We start from the raw sequence: 22,177 nt of genomic DNA on the forward strand, positions 1-22,177 counted from the left end.
AATAATACTTTGAAAATATTGTTTCTTAGATGTTATGAATGCTTTGTCACGTATATAACCCCAAACACAGAAGAAGAAGACAGCTAGAAACATCAAAGTTATGTTAGTAATGTGCAATGAAAATGCAGTTGGGAATAACAGGCATGCAAGGTTTTCCTCAGGAAAAGTGCCGGTGTGTGGAACTGGTGATGAATACCTGCATTCCATGTGTCTGCGGCGTTCTAATCTTATTTTTCCATCTTACGAGTAGCTATCTCGACTAAGTGCAGACAGGCGCAGAATTTCCACATACTCTGCGTCCTCTACTGACTCATGAAAGTACACTTCCCCTCATATCTCTCCTCGATCTTAAGGTTCCTAACTGAAAAACACAGCAGAAATATTAGTTCTCATCAGAACAAAATCGTTTCTGTCCCGTTCCATCATTCATTCAGTTTCTCCAACACCTTCTTGTAATATGATACCGACTGTGAAATCATCTCGCTTATTGTGTCAGGGAACTGAATAACAGCTTAAGCTTCAAAAGTGTCTACCTTTGTCGCTGTACGCACTCGTTACTCCAATGGGCTCTTCACTGTTTCAAAGAGCTCTTAATTTCTTAAGTGCTGTAGTACACTGAGGTGACAAAAGTCATGGGACAGCGAGATGCACACATACACCTGGCGGTAGTGTCGCGTACATAAGGTATAAAAAAGGGCAGTGCATTGTCGAAGCCGTCATCTGTACTCAGGTGGTTGGTGTGAAAAGGTTTCCGGCATGTTTATGACCACACAACGGAAATTAATAGACTTTGAGCGCGGAATGATAGTTGGACCTAGGCGCATGAGACATTCCATTTCCGAAATCGTTGGGGAATTCAGTATTCAGAGATCAACAGCATCAAGTTTGTACCTAGAATACAAAATTTCAGGCATTACTTATCGGTACCGATGACCACAGCAGTTTGTTCCCTTAGGAATTCACACACACACACACACACACACACACACACACAAACGCGCGCGCGCACGCACGCACGCATTACCTATCACCAAGAACAACGCAGTGGCCGACGACCTTCAATTAATGACCAACAGCAGTGGCGTTCGCGTAGAGTTTACAGTGCTAGCAGACAAGCAACACCGCGTGAAATAATTGCAGAATTCAATGTGGAACGTACGACGAACGTATCGGTTACGACAGTGGTGCGACGCGTGGTGTTAATGGACTATGGCAGCAGATCACCAACATAAGTACCTTTGGTAATAACAGCAATCACCTGCTGCATCTCCCCTGGGCTCGTGACCGTATCGATTGGATCCTAGACTATCGGGAAACCTTCACCTGGTCAGATGAGTCCCGATTTCAGTTGGTTGGAGCTGAGGGTACGATTAGTGTGTAGCGCAGAGCCTACGAAACAATGGACCCAAGTTGTCAACATGGCACTGTGGAAGCCAGCGGTGTCTCTATAAAGGTATGGACTGTGTTTACATGGAATGGACTGGGTTCTCTCGACCAACTGAACTGATCATTGACTGGAAATGGCTATGTTCGGCTTTTATCTGCCGTCATTCATGAACTTAATGTTCCGAAACAACGATGGAATTTTTATGGATAACAGTTGCCATGTCACCGGGCCCCAATAGTTCTGTACAAATCGAGCGAATGATCTGGCCACCCATATCGCCCGACATGAATCGCATCCAACGTTTATGAACATAATATAGAGCTCAATTCGTGAGGAAAATCCTGCACTGGGAACGATTTCGCAGCTAAGAAGGGCTATAAGGGGACGTCTAGTGACTTGTTGAGTACATGCCACGTGTAGCTGCTGCACTACACCGGGAAAAAGGAGATTACACACAATATTAGGAGGTATCCCATGACTTCTGCTACCTCATTGTGTATGTAAGCATCTATGGCTCGGAAAACTATGCCAGAAAATACTACTTTTGTAAACCTATAAACACTTTTCGTGTCTGCCACTATCAGTATTATTGCCCACCTGGTTAGTCGTGTGGTCTAATGCACGGCTTTCTGGATAGGGAAGGAGCACCTGGTCCCCGGCACGAATCTGCCCGGCGGACTTGTGTTGAGGTCCGGTGAGCCGGCCAGTCTGTAGGTGGATTTTAGGTGGTTTTCCATCTGCCTCGGCGAATGCGGGCTGACGCCCCTTATTCCACCTCAGCTACACTATGTCGGCGATTGCTGCGCAGACAAGTTCTCCTCATACGCGTACACCACCATTACTCTACCACGCAAACATACACTCGTCTGGTGTGAGACGTTCCCTGGGGTGAGGGAGGGGGGGGCGGGGTGTCCACTGGGGACCGAACGCACAATAACCCTGAAATAGAGGTTCGGTGTGGGGCGGCGGAGGGGTAAAGTGTACTGTGGTAGTCGTCGTGGGGTTGTGGACCACTGCGGTTGCGGCGGGGACGTCATTCCTAAGCCCCCGGTCAACACACAATACAATACAATACAATCCGTATTATTAGTAGTAGTAGTGGCAGTGTAACTAGCAGCGTCCTCAGTAGTAGTACCAATGTTATTGTTAACGTTATTAGCCATTAGTCAGCACTATTTATTCACACTGTCTTTACATCCATTCAAATCTTTTCTTCAGTTTATCGATATTATTTTATTACTATTTATCACATTAAAACTGTCTACTCTACAGAACATGAGTTATTTCCCAACTTTTGTTGCAGATTGTAACTTTGATAGTGAGCTCCAGCAACCTAGTTTGGCTCGGTAGATGTTGGCAGAAGTCTGTATACTTCATGCCCATAAATTTAAGTAAAACAGGATCCTATTGTTGCTCAGTGATTCTTCGCCGTATGTGACGAAGGCAAGCAATTAAAATGTTTTTATCGTAATCCAATGCATGTCGAAAGCGGGCATTGTGATTGAAACTACAGGAAGCGCTGTAGATTTACACCATTTTGATAAAACACGTTTGATTGGCTCTGAGCACTATGGGACTTAACAGCTATGATCATCAGTCCCCTAGAACTTAGAACTACTTAAACCTAACTAACCTAAGGACATCACACAACACTCAGTCATCACGATCGTTTGATTATTCTATGAAAATCGAAAATAGTTCATTATTTATATAGTTAATTAAATTGGACTGGGCAATTGCTGTTGGAAATTACGATTACAGGTATGAAGAGCCGAAGCAAATAAATTTCTTAATTCAAAGGAAAGCTGAGGAACAACGCATTGGTGCAGAGCTGACTGAAATTTTACTTTTCTTATGATGGTACGGTAATTCAGCTATCACTTTGAACTAAAGGAATAAATTCTTTTAGCGACTTTTTAAACCAGTCATGCTGTCTGTCCTTCGTTCAATTACCTGCCTTGAATGGTTCAAATGGTTCTGAGCACTATGGGACTTAACATCTGACGTCATCAGTCCCCGAGAATTTGAACTACTTAAACATAAGGACATCACAAACATCCATGCCCTAGGCAGGATTCGAACCTGCGGCCGTAGCGGTCGCGCGGTTCCAGACTGAAGCGCCTAGAACCGCTCGGTCACTCTGGCCCGCCCTGCGTTGAATATCACACCTTTACCTAATTCTTTGTTCTGAGTGGCAAACTGAATATGGAAATTCACCCATTGCTTATTTATTTACTACAGTCAGAAGAATACACAGAGGATTCTATAAATTTACAATTTCAGGTAATAAAATGAAATAAATTTATAAAATGAAAAGCTAAAGATATTGGTATACCTGCCTAATATCGTGTAGGGCCTCGCGAGCACGCAGAGGTGCAGCAACAGGACGTGATAGGGAATCGACCAATGTTTGAAGTAGTGCTGGAGGGAATTGAGACCATGAATTCTGCTGGGCTGTCCGTAAATCAGTAAGAGTACGAGGGGATTTAAATCTCTTTTGAACAGCACGTTGCAAATCATCCCAGATGTGCTCAATAATGTCCATGCCTGGGGAGTTTTGTGGCCAGTGTAAGTGTTTAAACTTAGAAGAGTATTCCTGGAGCCACTCTCTAGCAATTCTGGTCGTGTGGTGTGTCGCATGGTCCTATTGAAATTGCCCAAGTTCTTCTGAATGCACAATGGACATCAATGGATGCAGGTGACCAGACAGGATGCTTTCGTACGTGTCACCTGTCAGAGTTGTGTCTAGACGTATCAGGGGTTCCATATCACTACAATTGCACACGCCCCACATCATTACAGAGCCGCCACCAGCTTGAACAGCCCCCTGCTGACAGCAGGGTACATGGGTTCATGAGGTTATCTCCCTATCCGTACACGTCTATCCGCTCGATACAATTTGAAACGAGACTCGTCCAACCACGCAACATTTTTTCAGTCATCAACAGTCCAATGTCGGTGCTGACGAGCCCAGGCGAGGTGAAAGCTTTGAGTTGTGCAGTCATCAAAGGAGCACGAGTGGGCCTTCGGCTCCGAAAGCCCATATCGATGATGTTTCGTTCAATGGTTCGCACGCTGACACTTGTTGATGGCCCAGCATTAAAATCTACAGCAATTTTCGGAAGGATTTGTGGGGCGGCGAGTAAGTTACTTCACTTGTTTAAAGTTTTCATGCCGTCTTTAATCACGTGAGCCCGGCAACTAATTTGGTGGTCAGCCAGAAAGCGAAGGGAAACATATTGATCTCAGTTTCCAGTCTGCACGACCACATTCCGGTCCAGCCCACTGAAAGAAAAGTGTCTATTTCCCATTTCTTTGCGAAATCAGAACTATGACTTCAGTAAAAGTTTAAAGTTCCAATCAAGACTTAATTTAATTAAAATTTCTCACAAACAACACTTAAAATTGCGTCACGTTCAACTGAAAACAAGTCTTTCTAATCTAACAGGACCTGTAGCAGTTCAGAGGCGACCTCTACGGTAACTTCCTACCTGATTGTTTTTCGCCCTGACTAACATCACTCAATGGAAAGTTCGCAGTATATGTTCAAAAATTAATGCTCGCCATAAAAGTGGAAATAAATTCACCACTTGCCACGCGGAATTGAATTCCACCCGGAAGGCACACTAACAGTTATTTTACCGAATACTAAACGATCCAGGACGGTGTACAGTCCTCGCGATTCACTATCTGTTTTCACTGCCAAATACGCGCTTGTCACGCGTCATCCGAGCCAGAGGGCGACCAGACGTTTAACTGGCGTGGACCTCACAGTGTCTGAGAGCTAAGTGAACCTTCCTACTGCTTCATGGGCTGTATTTATAAGGTGCCGGTGCGGACTGCCCAGAAAACATCTGTTGTCTGTCTATTTGCATACGGCGGCAGTCTACAGACGACCGCTATCTCGGCCACTTAATCTTTAATAACATAGTTACCAATTACTTTAGAAACTTCTTAATTTTTACTGGTATGCAGATAAGCAGTTTGAAAGCACGTAGAAAGTTTCGGCTCGCTAGAATGAAAACTTTGCTTAATAGAATTTATTTAGTGGAACTAACGGTAGATTGTTACCTCTGAACCATACCTTTGCCAGGACTTATATTAGTTGCTATTTATGTTACAAGTCTTAAACTTGGTTTAGCTCTATTATTTGATCATCTGGTTTAACCAAAATCCTCTATCATTAAAATTTCAAGTACTTAATCTACAACACTTAGGTACATTTTCGTTACAAAATTAGTATTTATTTAATTACTCAATAACTATAAGAGGTAGATTAACGTGGACTCTCTGTTATTATTTTTGAAGTGTACTGAAGCATAAAACAAATTTTCAAGTTTCTAAGTCCATTATTTAGCGCCTCTGATTTTTCCGAAAAACGTGGATTCTGGCGTTAATTTTTGTTCTATGGTTTTGGAGACAGCATCACTTATTTATAATTCTAATTGCACCTTCTGAGCAAATTTTGGCTTCCTATCGTCATTATTTAGTGCCTTTGATTTTTCTCTTAAAACGGCATTTTTCCGTAAACTATTAAGTCTAGAACATCAAGACCTGGTATTTGGAACATTATTACACTAAACTATAATTTAACAAAGTTTTAAACATAAATTTTGATTTTTAATTCATACTAAATTGTGGTGCAATACTTGTGCGCTACATGCAGACGCGTTAAGGTGACGTGGCGCTACTAGCAGTGAACTGGGGTAAGTCCGGGCGGACTCGCTCGCCTCTGTATCTCACACATGATACAGCGCTTGGTTTGCTTCAGGTTGCAGTTTTGTGACACTGAACGATTCTCTTCGGTCGTCGTCGGTCCCGTTCTTGCAGGATCTTTTTCCAGGCACAGCGACGTCGGAGATTTGACGTTTTACCGGATTCCTGATATCACGGTGCACTCGTAAAGTGGTCCTACGGGAAAATCCCCACTTCATCAGTAACTTGGATGTGCTGGAATACGAATGCATATACCAGGTTTTTGGAGCTTTAGTGTAGATATTCATACATATAAAACTGAAATAACACAACCCTTGCCCAGAAACGAGAGGCAGCCACATCATTTTTTTCTATCTTGAACATCTCCTCTTCGTTGCAAGAAGCAGGGCAACATAAACATTGCGCAGATGTTCCATTGTCTGTTTACTCAAGATTCACATAGTGTTGTAAGTATACTAGTTTCATTAGGTTGTCCTTAGATTTTCCAACGCGCGTCCGTAGCTTCTTCAGTGATCTCCATGTAACCCAGTTCAAGTTGTGTGTGGCTTAAACCCTGCTTGGGTATGACTTACTTTAGCTGCCCGTATCTTTTCTCTGACTTTCTTGGCTGATGTATTCTGAGCAAATGTTGACTGCAGAAAGCTCATCTTAGATTTCAAGCTAGGTCTCGTTGGAGTATGTCCATGCTGTGGGTGTAACTCATTTGCTTCCTTTCGGAATTTGCGGGGGGAGGATTAGTGCCTGCCGCATCATACAGTTTATCAACAGGAGTTGGTTTCGGGCCTCCAGTAACTGACATTGCAGTGTCATTGAGGACTACGTCTATTTTTCTCGGGTGAGCGGATTTATACCACACTGGGCAGGCATGTTCACCAGTTGAGAGAGCGCCACAGCAGAAGTACTGGCCACCTGGGGTTGTCTCCCCAAGTTACTACCAACAAGTTTCCGGATTAGGTTTGGTTTCCACGCCGTGCCGTTAGTAAGTGATTGATCTGCATAAGGTAACTCAAAGGCATTTGGATGTAAAACAGTGCTGTACATTCTACGCTCCTGAGCCCCTTTAAAAATTTCCCCAAACATAGCGCACATTTTTCTTAACGTGCAACTCGCCTCTCACTTCTACAAGCTTCCCTAACAGTAACTAGCTCACATCCACTAGTCCATCACTGTAAGTCGCTCACACTCATCCGTTCCCACTTATGCTTTCTCACTCTCATTCGGCCCAACTCATTGTCATTTGTGTCTCTGTCACTATCCATTATTTCACAGCCACAGTCCCCTACGTTCTGTCCTACAAATGCTGTCTCCTTTCACTGCCAGTGTCTCCCTCTGGCTTTCTCTTAGTGCTGCTGTCCATTCCTTCCCACTGCTGCTCTCTCTTCTCACTGTCAGTCTCTCTCTCTCCTCCTCGGTGTCATTCTCATAGACTCTGTCTCTCACTATCACTGGCTCTCACCCACTTGCACTTTCTTCTTCTCTTCATTCCTCTACCACCGCCGCTGTCGCCTTCACTCTTTTCCTAGTACTGCTCAGCCACTGTCAAATATGTTCTACCGGCACTGTCCCCCTTTCTCTCTCACGCATTTTCTCCATCGCTCTTTCTATACCTCAGTCACAGTCTGATGTCTTCCAGCATTTATTACTTTTCCTTCTGTTACAGCCTGCCAATGTCTCCTGCTCTCCCAACGTGAGAATCGCGAATACGTTCACATGCCAAACTTTTTGGGGACATTTTTAAAGACCATGAGGTACGTAGAATGAGGCACCTGCTACACCACGTTTCAGTCAGCACCTTTCAGAACAGGAGTATATTAGCCTTTTTGTTAGCCGATAGGAGTATCTTTCCACTAGTTCTCTTCTTTTCCCTGCTACTGTAGGGTATATGGAAAGAACTTTATCAGTCAGTAAAATTTTGATACTTGTTTTGTAAATAAAACTGCCTTTTCCTGTTGCTAGTTACTTTATTTATCCCACACGCGTTTCACCTTCTCCTGTTATAAGGCATCATTAGTGGGATCTAAGCCTTAAAACAGGAGAAGGCGAAACGCGTGTGGGATAAATAAAGTAACTAGCAACAGGAAAAGGCAGTTTTATTTACAAAACAAGTATTTATATGCTTGCTGCTGAGGATGGCCACACAAACAAACTTTTTAAAATTTTGATAGTTCACTTACAAGAAACTGAAATAATGCAGAACTATTTTTACGTCTCAGACCGGATTTTACGTGCACAAAAATATTTCAAGTCCTTCAGTACTACAACATGGCGTTCCCGGAAGCTTTCTGATGCTAACAGATAACACTTCACAGCTTATTCTCTGTGTTACGTCACTCTATAAACTACATTTTCGCCCTAGACCACATTTTAGTGAGCTTTTTATGTGTACATGTAAGGTACCTCTGAATCTCTGTACCTCGGAAATGGATTAATATAACAAAAAATGTTCAAGGTTGGGGCCCGCTTTGTGGCTGAGCGGTTCTAGGCGCTTCAGTCCGGAACCGCGCTGCTACTACGGTCGCAGGTTTGGATCCTGCCTCGGGCATGGATGTGTGTGATGCCCTTACGTTAGTTAGGTTTAAGTAGTTCTAAGTCTAGGGGACTGATGACCTCAGTCCCATAGTGTTTAGAGCCATTTGAACCATTTGTTCAAGGTTGATATTAAAAATATATCGTCTAAATTCCAGCCATTTCCTGTGAATAGGCGGCCTGGAATCTGCGGCTCTGTATTGGTATCATATAACCATGTTTTTCGAGTTTTATCAACAACCGGCCTTGAACTAAATGTATCTCCACAAGCCCGTCAAGGTACACCAGAGACTACATACAATGCAAACAGAAGCAACTGATTTGCTCCATTTGCCCGAGATGGAAGTAATGTGTACTATTCAAACTTTATACCTGTACTGTAGGACAGTTACAGCAAGGTAATCCTTCTGTTCGGTACACAAGTGATCTCTATCCCAAGCGTTATCGGAAACATTTGCCCATGCATTTCTGTTACCAATAGAACCCGAGGGTTTGTGCCCCAGAAAATGCAGTTTTAATGCGCGGCGATTTAGACAGCGCATAATGCCACATGCTTAATATGTTTTTCGCTTTACATTTTCAAACACCCCGTGGTTAAGGTCGATAAAATCGCTTTTCGGTTTTCATCATATTTCAATAGATTAAGGTTTTATTTAACTACTCCGAAAAGGATTTTGCTGAAAAAATTTTTTTCTAGCATTTAAAGAGCATTTTCCTACCACGTGTGTTTATGTGCCACGCCCACTTTTCTGTCATCCACTTTTCTGCATATATTTTAGATCTTTATATCCCCTACATTGCACGTTAGGGATATTTTTTTTCTCGAGTGTGTTGGCTATCCTTGGAATGCAAAGGTTGGTGTTATTTTGTTTCTGCTGTTTGTAAACAACACGCTTTCAAACATGCGGTTAATTTTGTTCAAGTTTGATTGCGAGTAGTTGTTATACTTACGTTTGCAGTGCTTGTTTACGTGTGTTATGTTGTCTTTATTGAAAATGATGAAACGTAAAGGCATTTTCAAGAAACGACAATTTAGAGGAAACAAGTTTAGAAGGCTTTCTGTGCAATAGGTTATGACGCCTGGCAACGATGTTTCTAATTGTAATTCTTCAACAAGTGCATCATCAAAGAAGCTCTTAGCATTTCAAGAGAGTTACAGCGAATTTACTGTAAGTGACAAGGGGTGCAGTAACATTATTATAAATTTGAGAATATTATCAGATGTAATTTCTAAATTTGTACAATGTAGACAGTGTGGTGAGTCACAGAGTGTGAAAATTTGTGAGAGTGCAAATGGGGGAAAAGGCCTATCAATTGCTTTGGATTTAATTTGCACTAAACGCTCAGCTGTGATTTCATTTATGAGATCTTCAAAAGCAGATGCAAGTGGCCCTTATGAAATCAATACTTGATTAGTTTATCCCTTACGATCCATTGGCAAGGGCATGGCTGCAGGGAGAACATTTTGTTCAGTGATGAACTTACATCAACCACAAAATAAATTAGAAAAACTTATTGCAATATTAGAGAAAGCTGTATGTGAGGAAATGATGGATGTTCGGATATTTCAGTTGATCTTGATGAAAGTTGATAGAAAAGAGGACATACTTCTCTGAATGGAGTAGTGACTGCCACGAGTGTAGACATCGGTAAAGTGTTAGGTGTGGAGATAAGTTTAAATATTGCAAAAGCTATAAACTCAGTGAAAATAAAGAACACAACTGTGTGGCTAATTTTAGAGGAACAAATGGTGGCATGTAAGTTCATGGAGTACAACAAATATTTCATCACTCTGTAGAAACAAGAGGCATAGGGTACACCAAATATTTGGGTGATGGTGACAGTAAGGCATACAACAATGTGATGAACTCTAAGCCATATGGAGGTGCCATTATTAGCAAAACAGATTGTGTAGCCCATGTTCAAAAACGTTTGGGAACAAGGCTGAGAAAAGTAACTGTTGAGAGAGGAAAAAAATTAGAAGGTGGAAAATTGTTGACCGGACAAGGTTAGTTAACTAAAACTGAAATAGAAAACTTGCAGGTATACTATGTGCAGGTAATTAAGAGAAATAAAGAAAATCTTGAGGCAATGAAGAGAGATGTTTCGGCCATATTCTTCCATAAGTCCTCTACTGATGATAATCCATGTCATGGATTGTGTCCATCAGGAGAAAATTCGTAGTGCAAATAAAATAGGTCTCAGGCAACTGGAGAATCTTATTCTCACCAGCATTCTCTCCCTGCTGATGTTATTACAGCAATTAAACCTATTTCCAGAGACATGGCTCACCCTGACTTTCTAAGGAAATGTCTGCATGGGCAAACACAGAACCCAAATGAATGTTTCAACTGCATAATTTGGAACCACCTTCCTAGACTGTATTTGTACACTTGCATGCAATGAAACTAGGAGTTCATGATGCTGTTATTACATTCAGTTGTGGTAATATTGGAAAGTGTTGGGTACTGAAAAAGCTGGGAATTAATGCTGCTGAAAATATGATCAGTGTGCTGCAAAATTGCGATAAAATGAGGATAGCCGATGCAGACATAGTCTGCATGTAATATGGCCAAGAAAGCAAGAAAAACATCCAGGAAGGTGAAAAAGAAGCTGAAAGATCTGCTAGAGGCCAAAGAAGGGCAATCATATACAGCAGGGAAGTTTTAATGAACTGTAAGTAACAAATTTTAAAAAAAAATTTCTTTAAAGTCAGTTCCCCACAAACTAAAATTTTCAGTACATATGCCCCATTATACCAGAAACCATCATAAATAACTGAATGAAATTTTCAGAGACTCTGAATAACATAAAAGCCACCTCTGGTACTACATTCATTAATATTCCCCCATTAGGAAGTCCACAAAAAAGTATTTTCTGCAGAAAAACCTTAATACTTTTTGTTAATAAATTTTTAAAAAATTTCTTAAAAACTATAAAATGGATAAGTATATTTTAGTACAGTTGACTCTATTAGCATCATGTAACATACAGTAAAAATATTAAGGTCCTGCATCAAATAGTTTTTTAATAAATGGGTCAAATACTTGCCTAAATTAACATTGGTAGATAGGCAGGGTGTGGTCCGCTTAAACAAAGCCGCCGATCTTTACATGTCTTTGAAATCTTATCAGTCTGTGATAAGATGTTTGTGCAAATTTTTTTGGAACAGCATTTTATTATAGTCAACTGCATCATCTGCGATGTGACTGAGGTAACTAACAATATTGTTTTCTATATCACTAATAAATACGTGAACAGCAGTGCTGCCAACAAACCCCCTGATGTTACGTCCACATCCATCCACTCCTCTCCATCTAACAAGGAGGCGACACAAAAATAGCATTTTTGTAATTTTTTTATATTTACGTTAAAGTTCAGCACTCAAATATAAATCTACCTCAGCAATTGAAGACAGCCCTAAAAAATTCTCCAAATAATCGACTTTGAATTTTTCTGAATACTTTTACCTCTCTCAGACATAGCTTAAGTTTCCAGTGTGCTGCCTGTCTTTGTAGCAGAATTCTTGCTTGCCATGTGTGTGCCCTGGATTATGTTCCCCGTTGCTGTCGCGTTTTTCGCCAAAGGTGCATGTTCTGTGAGCGTTTCTGTGAGGCGTACAATGCACAAACATGAAAAAAGTCTGTAGCGCTCGGTAACGGCAATCATTGGGTCCCTGGTTCAAGTCTCTTTTTGGGCATTACGTTTTTCGTTTTTTTTCCCTGTTCAGTTAGCACACTTAAATCATTTAAATACAAAATTCATAAAGTATATGCTTAGTAACACGTATCTATCGTTTTTATTAAGAACGCTACGCAATTAGAAATTAGAGAAGACAAGCACTTTTATTTAAAAGTGTTTTTCTTCTAATTGTTATTTCATATTGTATACAAAATTCCAGTTTTCATTGCAAATATAAAAGATTAATTAAAGATATGTTACAAAAAACTGTTAATAAAGACTTATAAATTTAATAAATATAATGAAAAGCTAGTTGCTACTTACCATATAGCGGATGTGCTGAGTTCCAGAATGGCACAACACAACGTCTCTCAGAGACTTTGTTTTCGACCAAAAAGGCCATTGTCAAAGACAGAATAAATACACACATGCACATACGCAAACACACACATGACTATAGTCTCTGACAGCTGAAGCCATAGTATGGCTCATGACTGTAGGTAGCTGGATAACTGTGGTTGGGCAGATGCATCACACTTGTAGTTGATGAGAGCTGGGGTTTGAGTGTGGCGCAGACCTCACAAAGCCACTGACCAAAGTTGTCGAGCGGGCAACTGGGTCCTCTGGGTCCTCTGGTCCAGTTGAACTGATCATTGACTGGAAACGTCTACATTCGACTACCTGTTGAGTATTTGCAGCTATCCATAGTCTTCATGTTGCCAAACAATAATTGAAGTGTTATAGATGTAGTGCCTGTAGTAGGGTGATGTTCATTTTATGCCAATTTGTTAGTGTGTGTAGCATGCATTCAGGAGGAAACTTGATTGATTTATGAACCCTCCCCCTCACCTTAACCTATGATTCTGCTTAGTGGTTTGTGACCCCTGAGGGTTCATTTATGAACTTCCATGGATAATCTGTCCTTCTATGAAACCATCACCTCTTTCGCTTCCTCCCCACCACATCCCTCAGAAAAATACCCAACCCTCTCCACTCCCCATTGCCCATACAAGCACAGTTATGATATCAAATTAATTGACTAATTAATTAAATCGATCAATTAATGGATCCATCCTCCTCTGTAAATCCCTCAGACCTCATCTCCCATTCCCCACTTTACCTCCCCCCTCTCATCAAATTTGTGGTGAAAGGCCTGACTATGTGCTGGTGTGAATGAATTTCATGATACGAAATTGAAGTCAATGTCAATTACATAGCAGAGGGTATACTGTGTATTTGAAAAACTAAATAATCAACGGTTGGATCTCTTTATTTGGCGGAAAAAGATCATATTCAACAACTACATGTCCTAATTACATAATTACAGTACTGCAGATTCGAAGTCTTGACCTGTTGTAAAATTTTCATGGTGTGTGTTCACATTGACAGGCAGGGATAGACTGAGATAGTGCACAGTGCCACCACCAGAGGATGCTCCCACTCCACCCCTCTCCCTCACCGCCCCTCTCAGAAAATGTTGGTTGATGAAGACTCACTCTGAGCTGGAGTGGTAGGATCTCAAACCAATGTCAATAATACAGGGCTATTACAAATGATTGAAGCGATTTCATAAATTCACTGTAACTCCATTCATTGACATATGGTCACGACACACTACAGATACGTAGAAAAACTCATAAAGTTTTGTTCGGCTGAAGCCCCACTTCAGGTTTCTGCCGCCAGAACGCTCGAGAGCGCCGTGAGACAAAATGGCGGCAGGAATCGAGAAAGGGTATCTCGTGCTTGAAATGCACTCGCATCAGTCAGTCATAACAGTGCAACGACACTTCAGGACGAAGTTCAACAAAGATCCACCAACTGCTAACTCCATTCGGCGATGGTATGCGCAGTTTAAAGCTTCTGGATGCCTCTCTAAGGGGAAATCAACGGGTCGACCTGCAGTGAGCGAAGAAACAGTTGAACGCGTGCGGGCAAGTTTCACACGTAGCCCGCGGAAGTCGACGAGTAAAGCAAGCAGGGAGCTAAACGTACCACAGCCGACGGTTTGGAAAATCTTACGGAAAAGGCTAAAGCAGAAGCCTTACCGTTTACAATTGCTACAAGATCTGACACCCGATGACAAAGTCAAACGCTTTGAATTTTCGGCGCGGTTGTAACAGCTGATGGAAGAGGATGCGTTCAGTGCGAAACTTGTTTTCAGTGATGAAGCAACATTTTTTCGTAATGGTGAAGTGAACAGACACAATGCGCGAATCTGGGCGGCAGAGAATCCTCACACATTCGTGCAGCAAATTCGCAATTCACCAAAAGTTAACGTGTTTTGTGCAATATCACGGTTTAAAGTTTACGGCCCCTTTTTCTTCTGCGAAAAAAACGTTACAGGACACGTGTATCTGGACATGCTGGAAAACTGGCTCATGCCACAACTGGAGACCGACAGCGCCGACTTCATCTTTCAACAGGATGGTGCTCCACCGCACTTCCATCATGATGTTCGGCATTTCTTAAACAGGAGATTGGAAAACCGATGGATCGGTCGTGGTGGAGATCATGATCAGCAATTCATGTCATGGCCTCCACGCTCTCCCGACTTGACCCCATGCGATTTCTTGCTGTGGGGTTATTTGAAAGATTCAGTGTTTAAACCTCCTCTACCAAGAAACGTGCCAGAACTGCGAGCTCGCATCAACGATGTTTTCGAACTCATTGATGGGGACATGCTGCGCCGAGTGTGGGAGGAACTTGATTATCGGCTTGATGTCTGCCGAATCACTAAAGGGGCACATATCGAACATTTGTGAATGCCTAAAAAAACTTTTTGAGTTTTTGTATGTGTGTGCAAAGCATTGTGAAAATATCTCAAATAAAAAGTTATTGTAGAGTTGTGAAATCGCTTCAATCATTTGTAATAACCCTGTATATTGGTGCATATTATCTATTTAATCAGTTAGCAGAAGACAGGGCTCCCTCACTTAGATACAGCTCAATCTGCCTCCCCAGCCCACTTCCTATGACGTTATAACTGTAAGCACCGAGGAATGGAATGAAGTGCAGTATAGTAGCCACTGTTTGGGATGTCCCACGCATGTGTCTGCTGTCCAGGTGCAACCATGGAGGTCAAAATCCACGCAAAGTCCTAATTACAGAACACAGTACTAAAAGCCACGGAAAACGGACCACATATCGGCCTCCTTTGATCTTGGAATCCCAAACACTGCATTGGGTGGTGGCACCTCTTTTATACTGATACCTGAGAAATTGCTATCAAAACAAGTGCTCTCTCTCTCTGTCTCTCTCTCTCTCTCTCTCTCTTTCTCTCTCAAGCTCTCAAATGACCGCTTCCCGCCCAGTGAGCATTGTCATGTGCCACACTAACTCCTCTTGTCATAAACATAGCAGTGTATACCTGCTAAATCACCAGCGATGGATCTTTTGGAAGTATTCCTTCATTCTATCACATTGATTAATTAATTAAATTGATACCCTCTGTGAGGGGCAGTTTTTCCTTGCATCCGATTGGTGGATAGTAGGAGTGTTATTTTTGGCAGCATTCGAATCCACAAGCGCCTGGTTTCCAAAACCTTCTAGATTTTTGTTCCCTTGCCTCCTACTGGTATTACTAGCAGAGTTTGGTAGGAAGTACCAAAGCATTTCAAATTTCAGCTTAATCTCATGATATGTCCTTGGACTATCCACAGAGTGGTGGGACTGGTGTGTTTTCTGGCAGTACGACTATTGGAAACAATAAATTGACCTATCGTGAATTTTATATCTCGATGGAAGTGGTGGAGTATAAAATCATAGTTGGAATTTCAAATTTCGGCGTAAGTTTATAATCGTCATGATTATGGAATTACTGACCACTACAGGTCTGCTAAGTGTATTTCATAAAGCACTGTAGAATTCCTAAGTTTGTTCACTCACACCAGGGCTAAGAGGGAGGAAAGGCCCTACCACGTGGTAGGATTAGTAACAACAACAAATACCACTACGCGACAAAGTGCACTGCTATATACTGAGTAGCACTTTACCGTGATCCTAGTAGTTGTCTTGACTAGACGGCAGACACTCATACATACAGCCCAATCATCTTGCAGATGTCTGTACACAGCGTACCTGCCCCTTCTACGTCGCAGTTTTAGAATACGTGGCGAGAAGTGCCATAAAAACGATAAAATTACGAAAATTGATAGAAAATACGTATAAATTGAGAGAAACTGCGCCAAAATTCGGAGGAAATTGAGAGGAATGAGGGAGTACTTGCATGTCTCCTTCTGCGTGCAGGAAAATTCTTGTAAATGGGAACGAGTATGGGACAGCAAGAGGAATATGAGTTATACACTACTGACCATTAAAATTGCTACACCAAGAAGAAATGCAGAAGATAAACGAGTATTCATTAGACAAATATATTATACTAGAACTGACATTTGATTACATTTCACGCAATTTGGATGCACAGATCCTGAGAAATCAGTACCCAGAACAACCACCTCTGGCCGTAATAACGGCCTTGATACGCTTGTGCATTGAGTCAAACAGAGCTTGGATGGCGTGTACATGTACAGCTGCCCATCCAGCTTCAACACCATACCACAGTTCATCAAAAGTAGTGACTGGCGTATTGTGACGAGCCAGTTGCTCGGCCACCATTGACCAGACGTTTTCAATTGGTGAGAGGTCTGGAGAATGTGCTGGCCAGGGCAGCAGTCGAACATTTTCTGTATCCAGAAAGGCCCGTACAGGACCTGCAACATGCGGTCCTGCGTTATCCTTCTCAAATGTAGGGTTTCGCAGGGATCGAATGAAAGGTAGAGCCACGGGTCTTAACACATCTGAAATGTAACGTCCACTGTTCAAAGTGCCGTCAATGCGAACAAGAGGTGACCGAGACGTGTAACAAATGGCACCCCATACCATCACGCCGGGTGATACGCCAGTATGGCGATGATGAATACACGCTTATAATGTGTGTTCACCGCGATGTCGCCACATACGGGTGCGACCGTCATGATGCAGTATACAGAACCTGGATTCATCCGAAAAAATGATGTTTTGGCATTCGTGCACCCAGGTTTGTCGTTGAGTATACCATCGCAGGCGCTCCTGACTGCGATGTGGCGTCAAGGGTAACCGCAGCCATGGTCTCCAAGCTGATAGTTCATGCTGCTGCAAACGTAGTCGAACTGTTCGTGCAGATGGTTGTTGTCTTGCGAACGTCCCCATCTATTGACTCAGGGTTCGAGACGTGGTTGCACGATCCGTTACAGCCATGCAGATAAGATGCCTGTCATCTCGACTGCTAAGGATACGAGGCCGTCGGCGCTCCGTATTACCCTCCTGAACCCACCGATTCCATATTCTGCTAACAGTCACTGGATCTCGACCAAAGCGAGCAACAATGTCGCGATACGATAAACCGCAATCGCGATAGGCTACAATCCGACCTTTGTCATAGTCGGAAACGTGATGGTACGCATTTCTCCTCGTTACACAAAGCATCACAACATCGTTTCACCAGGCAAGCCGGTCAACTGTTGTTTGAGTATGAGAAATCGGTTGGAAACTTTCCTCGTGTTGAGGAATCGGTTGGAAATTTTCTTCATGTCAGCAAGTTGTAGGTGTCGCCACCGGTGCCAATCGTGTGTGAATGCTCTGAAAAGCTAATCATTTGCATATCACAGCATTTTCTTCCCGTCGGTTAAATTTCGCGTCTGTAGCACGTCGTCTTCGAGGTGCAGCAGTTTTAAAGACCAGTAGTGTAGTTGAGATGGGAGCACTGGCAACCAGGAAAACAGACATATTCGCGGAAAGCGATAAGGTGGCTGGAATAGAATGTTTAATATGGATGACCGCCAAATGTAGATTAATAAATTTATATACACCCGATCACATGCCCATATATGACCCCAAAGTTATCAGTAAACACCTTATAGATTTATATAAAGTTTCTATAGCTAAAGAGCGTTGTTTTTCCAGCTGGGGGCTACAATATACAACTGCTGAATGAATGCTGTGTTTTACACTGTGCAAGACTGTTTAGGGATTTTAAATCCTAACAAACCGTATTTACAATGTTCTTCTTCATTCTCTCTACCAGTCACTGCCATGTAGTGTCACCTAACAAATACCATAAAGAACAGTTGCTGCATGCTTTTTAGTAACATTCTGATATATGTCTATTGAGGTATTTGGAATACAGTCTCGTCGACTGCTGACTTTGATACATTCCTGGAAAAGAGAACCATCTGTCTCTAAATTGGTGTGGATCTGCGTCAAAGGATGATAGAAAGTAGATGGATTGATCACTTGAGAGGGGTTGTAACGAGGTGTGATTTAATGGTAGACTGATGCATTCTAGACATAGGGGGATGCCGCTGCAGATCATTTACCACACATTTAACTATGTTTTCCGTTGTTCTTTCAGCGTGTACCAGTTGTGATTGAGTCATGTACAATTTAGTGTAGTTTGGTTGACTTAAAGCCGTCATTAACTACATTAACAAGAAACCTCCTCACGTGAGTGTCAGCAAAGGACTTCAAATGCACGTGTGATGAATCATGTACATAGATAGAAAATCCATTTCAACACCCTCCTCTAGATGAACGAAGATGTATGTGAAGTACTCCTTTTTTGTACCATATCTTGAACATAAACCACGTCATCAGTTTCATAACTGCAGCGATCCTAAGTCAGTGATAGGTTTTCATGAGGTACATACGCTTGGGAGATGCTGCGTGTGTGGAAGAGAGTCTGTTCTGCTCACGAAATTAGTGCAGAAAGGCGTTCACATACAAACACCACTGCTATGTGTTTGTCCTTATGTTCTATGATCATTTCTCTCTTCCCAGACACGGCAACAATTCTACAGAACTGACAGCACAAGTGATTTACGTAGAATGTCTAAAACTCCTTCCATCTACAGCTCCATAAAAATGTTTCTTCTTCTTCTTGATCGTCTGTTATATTACAACTCTCTCAAACGTATCAGGCTCGTATCTACTACACACCAATAAGAAGTGGTAAACTACTCGGCATGCAAGCATCCAGAGAGATCGTGTGTAATCGGACGGTTGATGTGAGGTTGGTATGAAACAGTCTTCACAGAAAGGCAGTAACAGTATTGGAATGAGAAACAGGTCCACATCGCTAGCGTCGGTCAGTACAAGTCAGGTGCTCTGCTCTTTGCAAAAGCAAAAATACGAAGTTTCTTGGAACTAAACTCGTTCCGTTCCTCCAGGAGACGTCGGATGTAGTGGGTACAATAACCTTCTACCTCTGATCAGTTTCAAATTATGCCGGAGGCAGTGTTACAGGAAGAATTTGTAACAGACAGAGGAAGAGTTATGACGTGCGTAGAGACAGGCCATATAGAGTTTTGCTCAGGGTCTTTAGCCTACAGGTTCAACGAAGAGGTAGCTTTTTATGATAAACAGGACTGTGTGCTATAGTTCTGAATTTCGTACTTTATCTTACGACTGCGAGAATACTTTGCGAGTCCATTCAAGGAGGGGGAGAATTTATAAAGTATTTCTGCTAAGGAACGTAGTTTTTGCACCTCCTTCCTGCTGATGGCTGTTTCCTACACTAAGAAAACAGTATTTTTCTCATGTGATATGGGCTGTGTAACAGAGTTCATGGTACATCCACATGTATATGACCCCCATGAAGTAATGGAGGCGTTGGTTTAGCAATGAAACAGAAATTGAGGGCCATTCTGCAATGTCATCCTCTGTTAGCATCATGAGATCGTCGCAGTGAGAGGTTTTGTTGACGTAATAACTCGTCGAGAGTGGTAGTTTGGACCTCAAGTAACTGACTAAAATGCGCTCAAATCACGGAAAACCCGAAAAAATTATGAACATTGATAGAAAATACGTAAAAATGATGAAGATTCGAAAAAAGTGGAGTGATGAAGGTAGTTACATTTCGCCTGAGTGTTCGAAAATCGTTCCATCCCTCCACTAATGGGACTGACAACTGATGGCACATACCATCTTTACTCTGTGGCTCCTGCAGAATACCCATTGTTCTACATGTAGTTATGCACTGTATATTATTAAAATGAAAGGCGCAGTCTCCAAAGGTTTGCCGGTCAGGATAAATATCACCTAGGACACTGAAACAGCGCTCACATATCTGGGCGCAATATGCACCACCAATGTGAGGAATCAATGCTCAGGTTCTCTCTGAAAAACAAAACACCCAGAGATCTGCTACCCCATCACTGTGGAAGATGAGATTAAATGTGGAGATCACCACCTTTGGACAGCTGTTGGAAATGCTCCACAATGCCGCAAACTCTTGCAGTTTTCATATCTTGCGGTGTCCTCCAGTTTCTGTCAACTCTGTCTCTGTCTCTGTCTCTGCCTTTTATTTCAATCTTCCTGTGTGTTGTGGGAGCAGAAGAGTTTACACCATGTGATTTCCAGCTTTCTGTAAGAGTGAATGGCTCAACAAGTGTTAATGTCAGCGTAACACAGACCTTGAGGTCATGGTGGAAAAACAAAATGTATGGCAGTGTACAAAGCTGTAGTCATACACTGCTTGGATGTGTTACATCTGAAGAACAATGTATTAAACTGCTTATGAAAGAACAACTCAGTGACTCTCTCTTGTGATTGTAGGATGTGGTCCTCCTGCAGTGCAGGTGATGAAGCTTTACACTGGTCTTGTAAGTGACTTCGATCACCGGCCATCTGCTCCAATGGATTAATACCTATATATTTAATAGTATCGCCATGTAGGGTCGATGTTAGGACGCATATGGTATTTGTTTCTGATATATCAGAAGAGATGGCCACAGTAATGTCATATTGAGTTCTCTGCTGGGTGATGTGAGGAAAGTTTTTATAATTCGTAGTTTTGTCTGTTAGATGGTACAAAAAATGAGGAGGGAGAGAATGTTTTGGTGATAGTCATGAATGCATCCTGAGAGATGCAAATCTCCTTTGGACTGTAGTACCTGTATGTAGTTTGGAAATGCACCACCATTCAGTAGCAAAATCCTCATCCTTCTTCCAGTTCCTGTATGATGTGGAGTCTTCCTAATTTTCCTGATAAGAAACACCACCATAACTGCTCCTATTGTCTTTTCTGCTACCTGATGTTGCAGAAGAAAGCTTCATTTGGCGCTGGACTTACACATTGTACATGGTTGGCTGAGTTACGATAACATTTTCCTATTTGCACCGAGAGGTTAAGAAATGGTCCTTTCGCATTAACTCAGCTCAACCTGTTTCTCCACAGAATGCAGAAAGTGGTAGATATAACAGACCTCAGATCAGTTCAGATTGAAATAGGAACAATATCATGGATAAAGCTGCAGGGAGAGTGAGGTAGAGACTGAGGAACAGTTACAAGATGCAGAGAGACTCTCTACAACCATGCTAGAGTTCAGCTGTGCGGGGTTCTTAGCAGATAGGTTCAAAAAAGGTGACTCATTTCGGGGTATGACAGTGCCATGAATGTAATCCACCAGTGGATGTAATCATTAAAAGTCATAGCCATAGGACCCAGCGGAAGTGTGTGGTTGAATAGAAAGACTTGATTCCAAATCTCAGACAGAATTTCTGTCAGAAAGCGTAACACTATAGATCTGAAAAGCCAGTTTATTGGTTATAGGATTGTATACATTTCTTATGACTTCAATCTAGTGTTGCATTCTGAAGTGATTCCTCATGTAGCACACAATCTACTATATGTAGTCATTCCAAATCAGCCATCATCCTCCCTCATCTATAACCCTGTGGATGTATCACAGAATCTTTGTTATACTGTCTACATGGCATCAACTAGAACTTTTTACAAATACTGTTTGTTAGTGTGGGAAATATCTAGCAGCAGCACGACGGAGTTTCGAATATTGACTTAAGGTTTTAAACATGGCTGAAACGGCAACTGCT

The 22,177-nt window shown here is 42.0% G+C and overlaps 1 protein-coding gene across 1 annotated transcript in view; it reads left to right on the forward strand.

The window, feature by feature from the left end:
- Positions 1-22,177, forward strand: part of LOC124796141 (carboxypeptidase B-like) — a 170,723-nt gene that overhangs the window by 110,512 nt on the left and 38,034 nt on the right. The gene's annotated exons all lie outside the window — the stretch shown is intronic.

Source organism: Schistocerca piceifrons, chromosome 4 (assembly GCF_021461385.2).
Source record: "Schistocerca piceifrons isolate TAMUIC-IGC-003096 chromosome 4, iqSchPice1.1, whole genome shotgun sequence".
In the NCBI taxonomy this organism is placed as follows: Eukaryota; Metazoa; Arthropoda; class Insecta; order Orthoptera; family Acrididae; genus Schistocerca; species Schistocerca piceifrons.